General features: G+C 51.0%; 1 long non-coding RNA gene across 1 annotated transcript; it reads left to right on the forward strand.

Annotated features, from left to right (window-relative positions):
* The first annotated feature begins 1,448 nt into the window (after positions 1–1,448).
* On the forward strand, positions 1,449–18,002 carry LOC114905958. The gene is made up of 6 exons (XR_003796340.1): positions 1,449–1,698; positions 8,062–8,144; positions 14,878–14,948; positions 15,901–16,212; positions 16,440–16,582; positions 17,922–18,002. It is a non-coding gene; the product is annotated as an uncharacterized LOC114905958 (long non-coding RNA).
* The last annotated feature ends 293 nt before the right edge of the window (positions 18,003–18,295 follow it).

The following is an 18,295-nucleotide window of genomic DNA, read 5'->3' on the forward strand; positions in this document are numbered from 1 at the left end:
ACACCTCTCTGGACCTCAGTTCTGTTTGGGGGGTACCCTTTCTTGGAAAGCAAGGGTCACGGGAACAAAGACAATATCACGGAGATAAGCCCAAGTTTATAGCACATTGTCGTCATCCCAGAGGACTTCCAGTCTGCCCACCGGCTGGGCCAACTCCTCAGATAGGCCTCCTACCCTCACCCCTGTCTACACTCAGCTGATTTGAGTTGGCTCCACGGTGATGACTGCAGGAATCCAGCCCTTTCCGGCTCCTGCCTGCCTCTGACTGAGTGAGGCCCTGGTCCATTCCACCCACTGATCTGACCTGAAGGCCCAGCACCTAGGTGAGCAGTGCCCTTCTCGTGGTCCTTTCCGCTCCCAGTCTGTGGCTGCAGGGAGCATTGCTCACTTTCCTGTGGCTGGACTCTCACTCTCCCCGCTTCTTAAGGCCCCAAAAGGACAAGCCATTTGTTCAGTGCCCTATCATGAGCTGATGGCAAAGCTGGGACCTTGAACCTGGGATGTCATCTCCAGCCGTTATCTCTCTCTCTCTCTTTTTTTAAAAATTTTTATTTTATTTTTTGCGGTACGCGGGCCTCTCACGGCTGTGGCCTCTCCCATTGTGGAGCACAGGCTCCGGACGCGCAGGCTCAGCGGCCATGGCTCACGGGCCCAGCCGCTCCGCGGCATGTGGGATCTTCCCGGACCGGGGCACGAACCCGCGTCCCCTGCTTCGGCAGGCGGACTCTCAACCACTGCGCCACCAGGGAAGCCCCTTAACTTTTTATTTTATATTGAAGTATAGTTGATTAACAATGTTGTGATAGCTTCAGGTGTACAGCAAAGGGATTCAGTTATACATATACATGTATCTATTCTTTTTTTTTTTGGCTGCACTGGGTCTTTGTTGCAGCACGCGGGCTTCTCTCTAGTTGTGGCACGCAGGCTTCTCTAGTTGTGGCGCACAGGCTCCAGAGAGCGCGGGCTCAGTAGTTGTGGCGTGCGGGCTTAGTTGCCCTGGGGCATGTGGGATCTTAGTTACCCCACCAGGGATCGAACCCGCATCCCCTGCATTGGAAGGTGGATTCTTAACCATCGGACCACCGGGGAAGTCCCCCATGTATCTATTCTTTTTCAAATTCTTTTCCCATTTAGGCTGTTACATAATATTGAGCAGAGTTCCCCATGCCATACAGTAGGTCCTGTTGGTTATCCATTTTAAATTCAGCAGTGTGTACATGTCAGTCCCAAGCTCCCTGACTATCCCCTCCCCGCATCCTTTCCCCCCCACCACTGCAACCATAGTTGGTTCTCTAAGTCTGTGAGTCTGTTTCTGTTTTGTAAATAAGTTCATTTGTATCATTTCTTTTTTAGATTCCCCATATAAGCGATATCATACGATATTTCTCTGTCTGACTTACTTCACTCAATATGACAATCTCTAGATCCATCCATGTTGCTGCAAATGACATTATTTCATTCTTTTTAATGTCCAGCCATTATCTGGCCCATCCAGTGACAATCCCGCTGCTAAGTCCAGGACACCCTGGCTCACACTGCCACCTCCGGACATGGATATGGTCCCTGCCATCCCAGGAATGGAATGTCATTGACATGGTGACGGCCACCCTCCACCAGAATGGACTCCTGTGCTCTGTGCATCTCTGCTTCACTAGCTCCTGACTCCAAGTCTTTGATGGGGCATCTGATTGGCTGAGCGTAAGTCAGGAGCCCACACTAACTGCAGTGGCAGCTGGGAAAATGACTGTATGGCGTTTTTCGCTTCTCTGGTGGGAGGCAACTAGGAAGATGGGGAATTTCTCAAACACGGTAGTGGGGGTTGGATGCCGGTCAGCCTTGTACTTACCTCACCTGGAAAAATGCCGAACAGCTGTCCCCAGGGAGTGCTAGAGGATTGTATGTCTCCAGGGACAGCCTGAGCTTGTCTTCCCTTCCTCCAGATGCTGATGGAAGTGTGTGTGTGTGTGTGTGTGTGTGTGTGTGTGTGTCTGTAAGGACAGGAACACATTACACAACGTGGGGTCAGGAACCCTGGGTACGGTTCTGAGTCCCCGGGCCTCAGTTCCACTCAGCCTGCTGTCCAACCTTTGAGCATGCAGAAGATGTGTGGTGGCTTCTGCTGTAGTCTGGGCCACTGGGCCAAAAGATGCCCCCAAGAGTGCCAAAGCCCCAAACGGAATGGGGCCATTGGTTCCGTGTAACAGATGAGAGCGTAGGTTTTGGAGTCAGAGAGATCGGGGTTCGCCAGCCATGTGACCTTGTACATGTTCCTTAACGTCTCTGAACCTTAGTTTCCTTATCTGTAAAATGGAGAGGAGGTGGCAGGCACTCAGCCTCCATTCCAACCTGTTTCTATGGCGCCTTCATGTTCTGCAGAGGTTGGAAGGCTAAAAACTACAGTTCCCAGACACCTTTGCAGCTGGGGCTGCGGATGAGAATTAGATTCCAGCAAGGAGATGCACTTGTGTGAGGTTAGGAAGGCAGCAGCGGGGAAGAGACTACTTGGTGCTGAATGTTGCTGCTGAAGACAATGTGTGTGTGTGTGTGTGTGTGTGTGTGTGTGTGTGTGTCAGTGTGTCAGTGTGAGAGAGACAGAGAGAGAGAGGCAACATTCTAGTGTTTGATTAGTTACCGGCTTTGTGGGTACTGAGAGGTGTTGTGGTGGCAGTGGCTTCCTGACCTTGGATGGCAACTACAATAGTGTCCTCTTGAAATCAACATCTCTGGGGCTGACCCCCTCCCTTCCCACCTCCCTGATGATGGCAGAAGTCTTGGCAGCCCAGCTGAGCGGTGTTACGGGCGTCTAGAGCCTGCTCCAATGATCTTGTAAGCACCTAATTTCCTGTATTATATCTCTTCTGGATTCAAATAGCTGGACTGGAGAGGCTTTCTGTTTCCTGCAACTGAACCCTAACTGCTATAGGAGTCACACCCCATTGCTCACACAGTTGTTGGGATGAGATGAGATGGTGGGTGCTACACAGCTTTGTAAACTGTAAAGTTTACAAAAACTTTATGTCTGTTAGGTGTTTTTCGAGGAAGGGTGTCCCTTTTGTCAGGGGAGACTAGACAGGATAGAAACCCTTGTGACGAGCCACTTGTTTACACGCTCTTTTATCGCAAACTGCTGGAGCAGAAGACAGCCTGAAAGAATTCAGGTAATTTGTGTACATCACCTGCTTTCGGAGGCCGAAAGGGTTGTGCTATGGATTCAGGGCGAATACAGCCTCTCTGTCCCCAATTAGAGCAATGAGTGACATGCCATGACAGCTGGGAAAGGTGGCAGGTGTCCTGGTGTGAGCCTGAAAAGTCAGCTACCACGGGACTCTCCCGTACCCATGCCTGGGCTCCCCCATTAACCCGCTAGTTTGTGTTAAAGCCCACTTTAATTCCGTACCCCTCCCAGTTAAATCTTTGTGTTTACAAAACCTTTCCCTCCTCTCCCATCAGGTTTGAAGGATCTCCCTGTCTGTGGTGAATAACATTCTCATGGTCATGTCATTGGCCCCTATTTCCTGCCACAAAATGAGGAGTCTCTGTGGGGTGAGGGTCCAGGCAGGTGGTCCTGGGGGCCGTGAAGCTGGGAGGAAGCTGGGCTGGGGCTTGGCTGCCAGAACAGTCCAGGCTCCACTCCAGCCCATCAGGGGGCTTGAGGCTGAGTGGGCAAGATAAACCGTTTCAGTGGTTTTTAGGAACCCTGATCAATTGCAAGGAAGGGCAAAGCCCTCGGGGACGGATAAAGCCAGCCCTGCACTCCAAGCCCAGTTGGAGCCAACATTTGTGTGGCTTGAACTTTTGTGTGGTTTGGACAAGTCCGCCCAGCTTTGCCGGGGTGGTTTACTCTGTTCCCAAACTGCAGTACAGTGAGGCGAACAGCCCTGGACCCCGTAAGCCAGCGCTGAAATGATTTAGGTGGCCTGTCCTCTGTCCCCGCCGGGCCCTACAGCCTTGGGGAAGAGAGGCTGAGCGTGCCATACCCCTGCTTCTCGCCGGTGGCACGGGGTTTTAGAAACGCTCCATTGCCCAAGGCAGGCAAGACCTTCGCCTCGGGGAGCTGAGCTGCTGCTGGTTTGATTCTCCGCTCCTGCTTCCAAACTAAAAAACCGATGCCCACTTTCAGATTCCATCCTCACCGCGCAGAGGAAGCCCGGGATGCTGGGGACACCACCTGGAGCCTGGGCGCATAGCACCTGGGCAGTTTTTTTTTTTTTTCCTTCCAGTTTGAGGTATCTTGTTTAACCTCTAAGGTGCCTGAAGGTCTGGAAGGCTCACGGGCAGGCCTTTGGCTGGCTACAGGAGAGGCTGGGCGCCCCAGATCCCAGCGCCGCCGGTGGGCACTCTATGTGCCAATGTCTGTAGTGCTTGTGTGCAGCAGAGCAAGGCTGCCCCACGAGGTAGTTGGCCGCTGGGCCGACAGAGACCCGTCTGACAATGCCCTGTCCCCTGGGAAGCCAGTGCCAGCCTGCACGGGCCACAGCTAAATAGAATCAGGAACAGGTGCTGCCTGGGAGGGAAACTCGGGCGCCTGGTATAGCTCAGTGATGCTCACACCCTCTGGGGACCTTCCTGCCTCCACAGAAGGTGGGGACAGAGAGGCGAGCACGAAGAGAGAGAAAGGGAAGTGGGAAGAAACTGGTCACGGAGGAGGCTCTTTTTATTCTTTGGTGCAGCTGCGTGCATTTCTCTGACCAGCGAGGCAGAGAAAATCAGACTGGCTCCTGCCGAAACAGGCCTTCTAGTTGGGGTTGGGGGCAGGGAGGCGGAGGTGCACAGGAAAGGGGTGAAGAGGGAGAAATGCCTGAGGATACAGCAAACCACAGTCTCCAGAAGCCTTCACTGCACAGAACAACCCTCCCCTGCCGTCCTGTGCCCCAGATGCCTCAGCCTTAACCTTGGCTGCCCGAAGTGGGCCATCCTTTCCCTTCTGGGTGACACCTTGGGCATGACCCAGTCAAGACTAGGCATTCGTTTATCACTGTCTTCTGCTGTTGGGCCTTGGAGGAGAGCCTTATCCCTTCCAGCAGGGGACAAGACCTCCTGGGTGGCGTCAGTTACCCTGGTCACCCTAGCACCTGGAGAAACTGGCAAATGTCCCAAACGGGAAAACAACATGAGGGGTCAAGGCCCTAGAGTTAGACTCTTGTGAGGCCCTGATTGTCTGAGTCAGCAGTTCCCAAAGTGTGTTCCAAGGATCCCTGTGGTACCGCAGACCTTTTCAAGACTGTCTTTTCTAACTGCAAGCTCCATAAGGCTGGATTTTCTTCATGTATTTCAACCAAAACCACATATCACAACAGATTGGATGCTGAAGCAGCTAGGAGAAAGCAGCTGTCTTCTATGAAGCCAGCTATTAAAGAGGTTTGCAAAAATGTAAAGCGATGTCACTTTACTCCCTGATTTTTTTTTTTTTTTTTTAGAAAATACAGTCTTGTTTTTTCATTAAATTGTGCTATTGATGTGAACATGTGTATTAGTTATCTATTGCTGTGTAACAAATAGCCCCAAAACTTAGTGGCTGAAAACAACACACATTATCTCTCAGTTTCTGAGGGTTAGGAATCTGTTAACAGCCAGCTTAGCTGGGTGGTTCTGACTCGGAGTCTCTCATGAGGCTGTAATCAAGGCATGGTCCAGGGCTGCAGTCATGTCAAAGCTCAACCAAGGAAAGAAAGGATCCAGCTCTCAGCTCACTCACATGGCTGTTGGCAGGCCTCAGCTCCTTGCCATGTGGGCCTCTCATCAGGGCTGCCTTGTGACATGGCAGCTGGCTTCCCCCAGAGAGAGTGAAGGAGAGCACCCAAGACAGAAGCCACAGTCTTTTTATAATCTAATTTTGGAAATGACATCCCATCACTTCTGTCTTGTCTATTAGAAGTGACTCAGTAAGTCCACCCCAACTTCAAGGGGAGGGAAATACTCAAGGATGCGGGTGACAGAAGGCGGGGATTACTGGATACCATCTCAAAGGCTGCCTACCACTCATCTAATAAGTTCATTATTGTTATTTTTATATCAATTAACAAATGTTTAAAACTTTCCTCAGTTTTCATTTTTAATATGGGAAATACGAATACATGGGTCAATATAAACAAAAGCTTTTTGGAGTGCTCAATAATGAATAAAAAAGTAAAGGGGTCCCAAGATCTAAACATTTGTTAACTGCTGGTCTAGGTGTTATGGTATCTATAGAAGTATGTTAGTAACATGTGGAGGCCAGTCTACCCACCCATCGATCTATCCATTCATCCGTCTGACCATCCATCCATCCATCCATCCATCCATCCATCCTTCTATCTACCCATTTACCCATCCATCCACCTTCATCCTCCCATCCAGCCTTCCATCCATCCATCTATCCTTCCATGCATCTATTCTTCTATCCATCCATTCATCCACCCTTACATCCATCTACTCACTCACCTATCTACCCGTACAATCAAAATGTTCCAACTACTGTGCTAGGGCTGGTACTTTAACAGGGAGGCTAGTGACTGCCGTATGGAGCGTGTCACATTTTAACAGATGAAACAACAATAAGATGAATTTAAAAATAATAACATCAGGTTGTGATCATTTGGACCCCCAAAGCCTGGAGCCCCAGGAAGCTGGTACACTCAAATTGGCACCATTTTGGTGGGTGACATCATATGTGGCCCAGACTAGGGGTGGGGTGGGCCCAGACTGCAGGGTCCAGGGAGCAAGAAATGTGTGGCAGCTGTGGAGAGATGGCATGAGGCCCTGGTGAGCCAGAATGATCTCATGTTCTTCATGCCTAGTGAATTGGTGACTGTGGGACTCTGGGTAGAAGACCCTTAAGTGGAAGATGTAACCCATATGGGCAGAGTTCCTATTTCTTGGTTCACTTTCCCTTTTCCCAATGGAGGGTCTCCTTCTGGACCTGACTTGACATGCTCTGGCTTTAATTTTGATCCTGGAGACTCTTCTGTGGCTTGCAGTGTCCCCTGTGGATCCCTGAGCCAGAGAGGCCCCCATTTCAGAGTCCCCAGGGAAAATGCTCTGATTCATGAGAAGGGCCTCAACCTATCACCCCCAAATATGTGAAGACTGGGCTCTTTTATCATCTTGTCACTGACACCTGGGAAGTTTGAGCTGGCAACCTTCTTATAGGAGGAGGTAGGGGAAGTCGGGGGCAAAGAGAGACCAAAAACCCAGGCTGGAGGCATAAGGACACTCACTGGGTTCTGGAACAGGAAAAACGGGGGTGGGTGGCTGGGATGGACAGAGCGCATAAGTGATGATCTTCTCTACTTCAAAGCCTGGCCTCACCAGCCCTGCTCTAAGGGGCAGCTAACGTAGGAGCCCCCCAGGCCCTCTTCCAACTCCTGAAAGCCATTGAGCATTTTAAAGAGGAAATGTGTGCCCCCCCACTCAATGCTCGGAGCTTTCATCGTGTGAATTGTTCCCCCAGGGAGCGGGGCAGTGTGAATCAGTTACACTTGGTCTTGGTGCCGATGCCCCAGCCCAGTGGCTTCCAGAAAGACCAGGCCAGGCCTCTTTGGGACGACATATGTCAGGGATGCTCTTGGTGCGGGGAGGAGGGGTGTTGCTTAAAATGTGGCCTCTCTGTGGCCCGGCACAATTCTTCCAGTCTTCTCCATGATGGTTCGTTGGTGGCTTCAGGCCTCAGGTTTGAATGTGGGCTGTATCTTAGCAAAATGCTAAAACAATGGAGATATTTGTGTGCAAGTTCAACCCCCGATATGGCTCTTGGGCCCTTCTCAAGAGAGAACGGGTGTTACCTTTGGTTTCTGGCCTTGTCATGGATAAAATTGGTGAATGGGTAATAAGCAGCTCAGGTGCCCCTGATATCAGGGGATCTCAAAACGCTGTCCTGTACCAGCAGCACCACCATCACCTGGGAACTTGTTAGAAATGCAAATTTGGGGGGCTCACCCCAGACCTACTGAGTCAGGATTTTGGGCAATGGGGCTAGGGCCTGGGAATCTGTGTTTAAACAACCCCTCCAGGTGATTGTGATGCCCTTTCAAGTTCAAGTTGGAGAGCCACTGTTTTACGAAGAATATTATTCTCATTTAACAGATAAAGAAAATGAAGATCAGGGCGGCTAAGTCACTCGACCGGGATCGTGCAGCCAGCAAGTTGGGTGCCAGGACTCAAAGCAGGTCTTTCATGAGAAGAACTCTTGTTTTTTTTCTTTTGTCTCTTCCACTCCCTCCCTCTCTGTCCTCACCCCTCCATCCTCTATCCCGGAGGTTCTCAACTTGGCCGTATATTGACATCACCTGGGGAGCTTTAAAAAATAATATTGCTGTTAGGCCTCCACCCTAGGAAACTGAATCTCCGGGGTGTGACTCCAGCATCTGTACTTTTTATTCCCTCTTCACAGGCAGCCTTACCCAGATTCCTTTGCGATTCCAAATGTTTCTGATGCATGCATTTGCACTAAGGTGTTAGTAACTGGATGTGTTACCTTTCTCAGGGTGTCTGCATTTGAAAAAAGAGCCGAGGACATAAAATAATGAATCGCATAAGCATCTTAGCGAGTGGGAGAGACCAGCTTTTGATCTCCTTTCTCACACTTGCAGCAGATTTATTGCCCTCACATGTCCTGCTAGGAATCTACCCAGCAGTCTTGGCTGAGACTTCCGAATATACTGTGGCTTTTTGAGGGGCTTTTTGGGCTAGAAGAACTTGAATGAATCATTTTTGAATGCCCTTAAGCCATCAACCTTGCCCACAGAGGGCAGTCAGTTCAATTCTAACTAGCAAGCAAAACCAAAATTATTCGCCCAAAATGTTCTTGCTTTTGTTGTTGTTTGTTTTTTTTAACCATTCCGTGATGAATCTTCCCCTGTCGGACCTTTCCCAGCGCCCATCCAAACATACTCAGCCACAGAAATCGAGGTGGTGTGTATCTAAACCGTAAGTTAGAGTCATTTCCCAGATCCCAATTCAATCAAATTTCAGGAGACCCTTCCCGTGGCTAATTTTAGGACATGACAAATTTTGATGTTGACGCCCCCTTTTAATTTTTTTAATTGTGTAAACGTTTTTTTATTGAAGTATACTTGACATATAATATTACATTGTCGTAAACCTTTGATTTTTAAAAAGGAAGAAAAATAAAAGCCACCCTAAAATGATTTTTTTTTTTTTTGACTGGCATCTACATCTCTACCCTGCTTCCTGCACCTGGTGGGGGACACAGCGCTTCTCCGCCCTTCAGGAAACGGCCCACTTGTCAGCAGCTGGGCTCCCAGGAACAAAGGCCTAGGTTCATTACCACAGTATCGACCCTGACACGTTGCACTCGGGCCACCTCCCCCAGAGTTCCTCAATTCACACCCCAAATGAAGCGTAATTGGACCTGGACATCTTTGAAGTCCCCCGAGCAGCTCGCCAGCATTTTGAAATGTCCTCGATTTGCATGGTGAAAACCTGGTTGGAGGTGACTTTTTCTTTCCCCTCATCCCACGGTTTTAAAGACAGAATGATTTAAAATGACATTCCCCAGCCAGGGAAGAGTTACCATGGAAGAAATAAAAATTCTCAAAGCCCAGAAAAGAAAAGGCCAAATAAGTCCGAGAATCTGATGAATCTCTCATTTGCTCCTTTGCTCGGTTTTTGTTCTGCGAGGGCCACATACCAGGCCATGGTTTCCTCTCAAACTTCTCCCCACGTCCCTGACCTGGGGGGATGACAAGGATCCAGGAAACTTGGCTGGGAGGTTCTGCAGGCCAGCGGGTTGCTATCAGACCTGAAGCAAGAGCAGGAGCCCTGCCACAGGCCAGTGAGTTGATGAGGGAGACTGTGTGTTGATCAGGGATCATCTGTCTTGTGTTCCAGCTGAGCCAGCACCGCTATGCAGGGATCGTGCACAGTCCCAGAAATCAGCATGCCCGTGTGCCCTGTGGGTCTAAAGCTTGGTGATTTCTTGCAGCCCACGGAGGGGCCTGCTTGGTGGAGTCGTGCCTGCGGCCTAGGCGGGCATTTGTTGAGCCCGGGAGGAGCTGCGCGGTCTGCTTTCCTCTGGGCAGTGGCCTGCCCCTCGTTTGCAGTCCCTCCCACACACCCACTCCTGCTTCTGTAAGCTTCCTCAGGGGTAGCCATCCTCTGAAACAAATGATCCACTTTCGTCTAGAGCACCACTGTCCAATAGAACTTTCTGTGAGAAGGGAAATATTTTATATCTGTGCTGAGATGTGGCTAGTGCAACTGAGGAAATGAATTTTCAACCTTATGTAATTTTTTTCGGATGTCTTTAATGGAAGTACCGTTGATTTACAATGTTTCAGGTGTACAGCAAAGTGATTCACGTCATTTAATTTAAATAGCCACATGTGGCTAGTGGCGACTACATTTGGACAGATGACCAAATCCCAAGAGTGGATGCCCCAGTTTGGGGGGTGTATGGTATTGACTATCGACGCTCTAAAAAGACTTTTTTTTTTGGCCGTGCCACATGGCTTGCGGGATCTTAGTTGCCCAACCAGGGATCGAACCCGCGCCCCCTGCAGTGGAAGTGCGGAGTCCTAACCATTGGATCACCAGGGAAGTCCCCAGAAAAACTTTTCAATCAAGCAAAGCTTAATTTATTAGACCTACTTCAGTAAGGAAGAGGACCCCTGTGACAGAATGCTAGTGATGTCTCCAAGCAGGGACCCTGGGGAAGGGTATTGACAGCATTTAGAGGCTGGACTGGGTGATTTTGAAGTTGGGTCTTTCTTTTTTTTTTTTTTTTTTGGGGTACGCAGGCCTCTCACTGTTGTGGCCTCTCCCGCTGCGGAGCACAGGCTCCGGACGCGCAGGCTCAGCGGCCATGGCTCACGGGCCCAGCCGCTCCATGGCATGTGGGATCTTCCCGGACCGGGGCACGAACCCGTGTCCCCTGCATCGGCAGGCGGACTCTCAACCACTGCGCCACCAGGGAAGCCCTGAAGTTGGGTCTTTCAAGGCAAGAAACTGACTGGGGTTGGGGAGAGTTTCTGACAAAGTAGTTTTGGATTGGGAAACAGCAAGGCAGAGGTCTTGTAGTAAGTCTTGATGAGTTAGCTGTTGGTCTTGATAACAAGCTATTTTAGTTGGTTCAGTCTATCTTGCTATATTTCTTATAGCAAAGAGCTAAGTTAATTTTGTTTGTTCTCAGTACGATTTAAACATGGGGATCAGAAAGCATGCCTGGTCCCAGAATTGTTTAACGTAGGGACAGAGAATAACAAATCACCACCAAATGTAGTGACTTAAAACAATAAACGTTTATTATCTGACAGTTGCTGAAGGTCAGGAATTTGGGAGCAGCTGAATGGGGTGGTCCTGGCTTGGGGTCTCCCATGAGGTGGTAGCCAGGATGTTGGCTCGGGTCACCAATAACCATCTGAAAGATTTACCAGGGCTGGAGGACCCACTTACAAGGTGGCTCATTTGCATGGCTGGTGAAATGGGGTTGGCAGTTGGCAGGAAGGCTCAGTTCCTTGGCCTGTGGGCCCCTCCCATGTGGCTGCTGGAGAATCCTCATGGCATGGTAGCTAGCTTCCCCTAGAGCAAGTGATTCAAAGGAGAGCCAGACAGAACCCACAGTGTCTTTTATGACCTAACCTCAGAAATCTCACTTCATCATTTCCAAGATATCCTATTGGTTATACAGGGCAGCCTTGTTCAACATGGAAGGTGACCAGGCAAGGGAGTTAAGATTGGGGGTGAGAATCACAGGGAGAGGGAATTATGTGGTTTCAGTTCTCAGTGGTAAGTGGGGGTGGGCAGTGGTATAAGGTAGGTGCAGTTTCCCGGGTTTCAGAACTGAGACACAACTGCGGCAGGTCTGTATATTGTTGGGGAGGAAGGGACCCACTGGCTGACCCAGCCTTCCACCCACCTTCTGGAACGTTGTTCCAGTTACCATCTCTATGTAACAAATAACTCCGAAATGTAGTGACTTCAAGCAACCATTTTATTATGCTTATTGGACTCTATGGGTCAGGAATTCAGACAGGGCACAATGGGGGACGGCTTGTCCGTGCTCCACAATGTCTGGGGCCTCAGCTGGGAAGACTCAAAGCCCAGTGATTATAGTTGGGGGCTGGAGCCATCTGCAGGTTCAATCATTGACATGTCTGGTGCCTGGGCTCGGTGGGACTCAAAGGCTTGGACAGTGGATGGAGCACCTACAGGTGGCCTCCCTATATAGCTTGGGCTTCCTCACAGCATGGTGGCCTCAGCATGATGGGACTTCTTATGTGGTGGCTCAGGGCTTCAGGTGTGATTGTTCTAGCAAATAAGGTGGAAGCTGCATGGGCTTTTATGACTCAGCCTTGGGAGTCACCCGGCATCGCGTCCACGTACAGTGGAAGTGTTTACTGAAGCAGTCACAAGCCCACCTGGATTCAAGGGAAGGGGGCGGAGACCCAGTTTCTCAACAGGGAATGGCAATGTCACACCGTAGAAGAGTATGTGGGATGGATGGTATTGTTACAGCCATTCTTAGAAAATACAGTCTGCTGTGAGCATCAGTTTCCCAAGGCTTTTGTCTTTTTTTTTTTTTTTTTTTTTTTGCAGTACGCGGGCCTCTCACTGTTGTGGCCTCTCCCGCTGCGGAGCACAGGCTCCGGACGCGCAGGCTCAGCGGCCATGGCTCACGGGGCCAGCCGCTCCACGGCATGTGGGATCTTCCCGCGTCCCCTGCATCGGCAGGCGGACTCTCAACCACTGCGCCACCAGGGAAGCCCAGGCTTTTGTCTTTGATGGGTGGGAGCAATGGGGACTGGGGGAATGTGGGCCCTGGGCATCCCACACAGGCATCTTTGTTAGATAGTCCTTGTTGCTTCCTGATCATAGGTCACTGATCCAAGTCCGAGCTGAGTGGGACACGTGAGGAGGAAGAGATGAGCCTAGGAGACGGGATTCTTCACACAGGCCCATAAGACAGTGTCCCAGACTGTGTGGCCTTGGATAAGTGGCTCATCTCTGAATTGGGAATAATAAGCCCTGCCTCGGGATCGTTGTGGGGAGCAGGTTAGGTAAGGTGTGCAGAGTATAGTAGGGTGCCTGGGTGCCTGGCACGTAGTGGGTATTCAACAGATGAGCGAGCCACTATAATGATATGTGCTATTAAACCACCTGAGTTCAGTCATCTGTGGCACATCTGTAGGTATGTATTGCGGGGTAACAACTCGCCCCAAAACTTAGTAGCTTAAAACAACAGAAGTCATTTTTTCCACTCTCTTGGTTTCTCTGGTGCAGAAATCTGAAGCTTGGCTGGGCGGTTGTGGCCCAGCGCTCTCAAAAGGTTGCAGTCAGAGTGGCCGAGGCTGCAGTTGTCTGAGGGCTCAGCTGGGGTCACAGCATCCACTTCCAAGGTGGTTCACTCACCTTGGAAGTGGCTGGCAAGTTGGTGCTGGCTGCTGGCTGGGGGCCTCTGTTCTCTCCACACGGGCCCTCCACAGGGCTGCTTGAGCATCTTCATGCCATGGTGGCCGACATCCCCTAGAGCAGGTTTCTCCAGGAGGGCAGAATCTGGGTCTGCCTTGGTCTTTGCTGTATCTCCAGAGCTTGGCCTGGCTCAGCACATTCTGTGAGGGTTTGAAAGACTGAGAACTGCCTTAGCTATTCTGCCCTAGTCCCTTGACATTGTTCTGGAAGGTCTTTTCATGCCTCTGCCTAGGTCGACAGCGGGCTCAAGGTCTCAGAGAGGATCCCAAGGTTGCGGAAAGGAAGAATCAGGGAGAGACAGCCACTAAGGCTCAGGGCCCAGCTGCCCTTCCTTCCCGGAAACTCTCCTTCCAGAGCTTGACCTTGGGCTTCTGAGCGCGTTCTGAGGGAGTCCATGTTCATGAAAACCCAACTAACTGTCCTACCAGGCTGAGAGCTGTGCAAACCCTGAGAGAAGAAAGTGCATGGGAAGGAGCTCACATCCCACTGAGGGTAACCTAGGGGCCGGGGTTTCCAGCTGGGCCAAAAAGGACGGGTCAAAGTTGCTGTCCTGTTTAAGTAGCAGATGCAAAGGCCCTGAGGTGCAGGGGCAGGTTCTGGGGCCTCTGAGCAGGAGGCTGGGCCCGATGAGGCTGAAAGATGGTGGAAGCAGAGCAGTGGGGTAACAGAGGCAGCCACGAGGAAGAGGGGGCTGGGTTGGGGAGACTGAAGTGGGGAGCCTGCAAATTTCCGGGCAAAAGTGAAGAGGATCTGAGCCAAGGCGGCAGCTCTGGGAAAGGGATGTAAGAAAAGGGAAGAGGCAGGTTCCAGAGATATTTAGATGTAAACTTAACTGGATCGGGGCTTCCCTGGTGGCGCAGTGGTTGAGAGTCCGCCTGCCGATGCAGGGGACACGGGTTCGTGCCCTGGTCCAGGAAGATCCCACATGCCATGGAGCGGCTGGGCCCGTGAGCCATGGCCGCTGAGCCTGCGCGTCCGGAGCCTGTGCTCTGCAGCGGGAGAGGCCACAACAGTGAGAGGCCCGCGTATCGCAAAAAAAACCCAACAAACAACTTGACCGGATCAGGTAGCCAGATTGGGTTAGAGAGCAGGAGGCAGGGATGGTGGATGATTGGTTTTCCCTCTGAACATTCTTTCTCTCTGATGTTCAGAGGCAGCCGTGCTGTAAGGAGGCTTCAGGTGTTTGCTCAGTGTCCTGGGGCCAGAAAGAGAACCCAGCAAGCCTGGGGCCCGGCAACCTGCCCTGCGACCAGCTGGATGTGTAGGCTACCAAGCCCTTGCACATATATCACTGCCTCATTTAATGTTCCAGGGGGGAGTTGTTATTCCCATTCTACGGATGAAGCAACTGAGGCTTCCAGGCTCAGAGAGGTGTGATATGTTTTCTAAGGTCAAAGAGGTGGCAGAGCCAGGCCTGGAACCCAGCTGAGTCTTCTCTCCAACATACTTCCCTGCTTTCTCATCTCACAGGTCCCTTAATGGCCATTTGTATTGGATGAAGTTCATAAGGATTTGCAGAGGTCCTCCAGGGCCTCTGTGAGGTGGGTAGGTGTGGCAGACTTTGGGCGGGAGGGGGTGGTCTTGACAGGTGTGTTAGAAGTGTGGGCGTATGGTGGGGTGGGACTAGGGGGTGAGGGACAGAGAGATCAGAGCCATCACTCAGAAAGCGGTCCCCGAAGGCAGGCTGACGCGGCTGGGGCCACATTCAGGAAACCCATCAGGATGACAGTGACCTTGGGCAAAGACCCATGGAGGCAGGTGTCAAGTTCACAGAGATCTTGATAACAGGGCTCTTTGCTATCTCCCTCTTCTCGTGCCAGATGTTCAGGAACTTGACCCCCTTTTCTGGCTTTGTCTTATTTACTGTCCCCCGTTCCCCAGCACCTTGCCATGACCCTCTTTGCTGGTTCCCTTTTCCTGGAATGGGTGGCCAGGGTAGTACTACCACCCAGAAGGGAGCTCCCAATTCCATCCCCTTGATTCCCTCCCCAGCTCCCTTGCAGCCGGAACACCTAAATGCTTTCTGCGACAGGCTCTCTAAATGATTGGAACTTTCTCCCAGATCAGCACTTTTTCATGCTACATTAGCATTTATTGGTTTGATATTTACATTTGCCAAAGGAGTGCCCAGTCCCTGGGTCCCTGGGAGCACACACCGTCAACCCAATAGACTCTAATTGCCGCTCACAACCTCCCTCCCCCTGCCCCTGTCTGCCACCTGCCTTGTCCCCCCACCCCCACCCCCCGCCCCGCCCCCCCGCAGTCCCATTAAAAAAAACTCAGAAGGATTATCTTTGCAGACCAAAAGGTCTGCTGATAAACAGGGGCCCTACCCAGAGGAGAGAGGGGCTCCGCAAACAAAAGGGCTGGCAGGGACAATCTGAATTTGTATTGCAGTAGTGTATCTACGTGATAGCTTCTCCACTGGATTCTAACCTCCTTGAAGGCAGAGATCTGTTTTCGTTCTTTGAATTTCTCCATATTCCTCTCCAGGGTGAAGAAACAAGCTCTGCCAACCACAGGTTCTCAAGGAACATTTGTCTGCCGTGGAATTAATCAGAAGTCGTGCCCTCCCTCCCTCTGACAGCTGCAGGGGGAGAGGGTGGAGGAATTATCCAGGGAATGCGAGGGCAATGGGGGCCACGTGATAAGAAGGAGAGTTCTCCCTTGTCCCTTTCCAACGCCCCCGCAGATGTGGACGAGGAGCCCGGCCCTGCAAGGCCATGGTGGAGGAAGGAGGCTGTGTAGTAATGTGGTTAGAGCTCGGCAAACCCGGCTCCAAAAGCCAGCGCTGTTATGTAACAGGTGTGCGCCTCAGTTTCCTCTGTAGTAAAATGGGAATGACTTCCGGGCTGGTTGTGGGGATTAAGGGAGGTCAGGCGAATAACGGCCCAGGCACACCATGGGTTTAGGAGATGGCGGTTCCTGGGATTTATGCAGACCTGTGGCCCTATGCCCTGTGGGAGTGGAGCCCTAAGCATAAATCGTTAACTCCTCAAAGGTATGTTTGCTGTGCCCTGGGATTTTCAAAGGGCAGGCTCTCCCAACAGCTCCAGAACCTTGCTACTCAAAAGGCCCGCGGACGGGCAGCAGCCTCACCTGAGAGGCTGTAAGGACGCCCTCAGATGCTCCCCAGGCCTGTCGAATCAGAATTTCTATATTAAGATTCCCTCAGGTGAGTCATATGCACATTAAACTTTGAGAAGCACTTTAGAAACTCCCTGTGAAATCTGCAATGTAGAAATGACTATTCCCATTTTGAGAATGAGATCACTTCCGCAGAATCAGAGAATTGATGCCTTCTTTTGCCCAAGCTTATGAGCTCTCTAAAAGAGGCCTTGTGACTCCTGGGGGTTGGGGGGGGTCCTGGATCCCTTTCCCTACCCATGGCTGTTCCCTGAAGGACCAGCATACTCCAGGGCAGGGTGGAGATGAGCGGGGCCAGGGGCCAGGGTCTTATCTGCGGCCCCATCGCCGCGAAGGGGGCCAGGTTGGCTGCCGGCTGTCGAAGTGCTGTGTGGAGTCCACCCTGAGGAGTATGGGGTCTTGAACCTGGGGCCTGAGGTGGGATGACAAAGAGGCCAGAAAAAAAATGTCGTGTTAAAGCGGAATTCCTGTGTTAAAGTGGAATTTCACGCAGGTGGAAACACTTGACTCTCGTGCAACTATAAAATGACCGCATGTCAAAGATTTGATTTAGCTCATTCATTAATGAGGGGACCCTCTAAGAGGTTAAAACCGATTACAATGAGAATGTGAGGGGCTAGGTATTTATAGGCAGTTTAATAGAAGAATTTGGGGGTGAGATAGCTAGGTTAGAAATTATTTGCATCTCTACCAGACAAAAATCTGAAAGTGAACCAACCCCTGCAGCTATGGGGTTGTAAAATAGCCCGGTCGATAGGAAATCAATCAAAGGTGTCAGCCCCTGCACGGTGCAGCAAGAACACCCAATAATCTCTTTCGCCTATTTCCAATTTTGGATAATTTCTTCTGACACTAACCCTCGGTTAGTCCTTGAGAATCCGGAAATTGCTCTTGCCTGAGAATTACCCTCAGAATGGAATGTAGGTCTTGGCAGGAAGGGAGGAATGAAAGATGAGCAAGTGCATCTTCTCGAAGACGGGGAGTGTGCTCTCCCGGCCACCTTCCGTGTCTCCTGCGATGTACCGTGCAACTGCTCTCAGAGGGCGAGAGCTGGCGTCGTGCAGGAGAAAACCGACTGTTCACAGAAGGGGCGCAGCGCGGCCCGCTCCTGACTCCCATTCTCTTTAACCTTGGCCTGCTGCACAGGGGCGGATGGTGTATCTGCAAACATATGCAGCCTTGTCCAAAATATTTTCCCCTCCTGTATAGTTCTTGCCAATATTGTTAATCTGTGGGTTGACTTCAGACCAAAATAAATCTCCCAGCCCTGGCCACCAGCTAGCTAATTTTACTTTGTAACCAGGGAATAGAAAGTACGGGCCCTTGGCCGACCATTCTGTGTTTATTTGGCTTTCTCTCTGCTGCAGTTTCAAAATCACATTTGGAAAAGTGGACCCTCTGTGCATAAGAACAGCCACTGAGAGAAACAACAACAAAGATGAACGGGTTGAAAAAGGCAAGTTCTTCCACTGCCCTCCACGTTTGTCTCTCATCTCAGGATTCTGATTGTCCCCACTGGCCTTTTCTGTGATGGCTAGAGTTGTAAAATGGGCCCCAGAGCAGAAGGATACATGGCCATTCGGGGAGGATTTTTTCCTGGAACTCTCCTGGGTTCTCCTGGACCAGTCCTAGAGGAAGCAAGTGGGTAGAAGCTTACCAAGTCAGCCCTGGAAGGGACCTTGGAGGGCATCTAGTCCAGCCAAGCCAGCTGAAAGGCAGGGTTACCTAGTGGTTGAGCGCA

Source organism: Monodon monoceros, unplaced genomic scaffold (genome assembly GCF_005190385.1).
Source record: "Monodon monoceros isolate NGI ecotype Baffin Bay Population unplaced genomic scaffold, NGI_Narwhal_1 Super_Scaffold_22, whole genome shotgun sequence".
NCBI lineage: Eukaryota > Metazoa > Chordata > Mammalia > Artiodactyla > Monodontidae > Monodon > Monodon monoceros.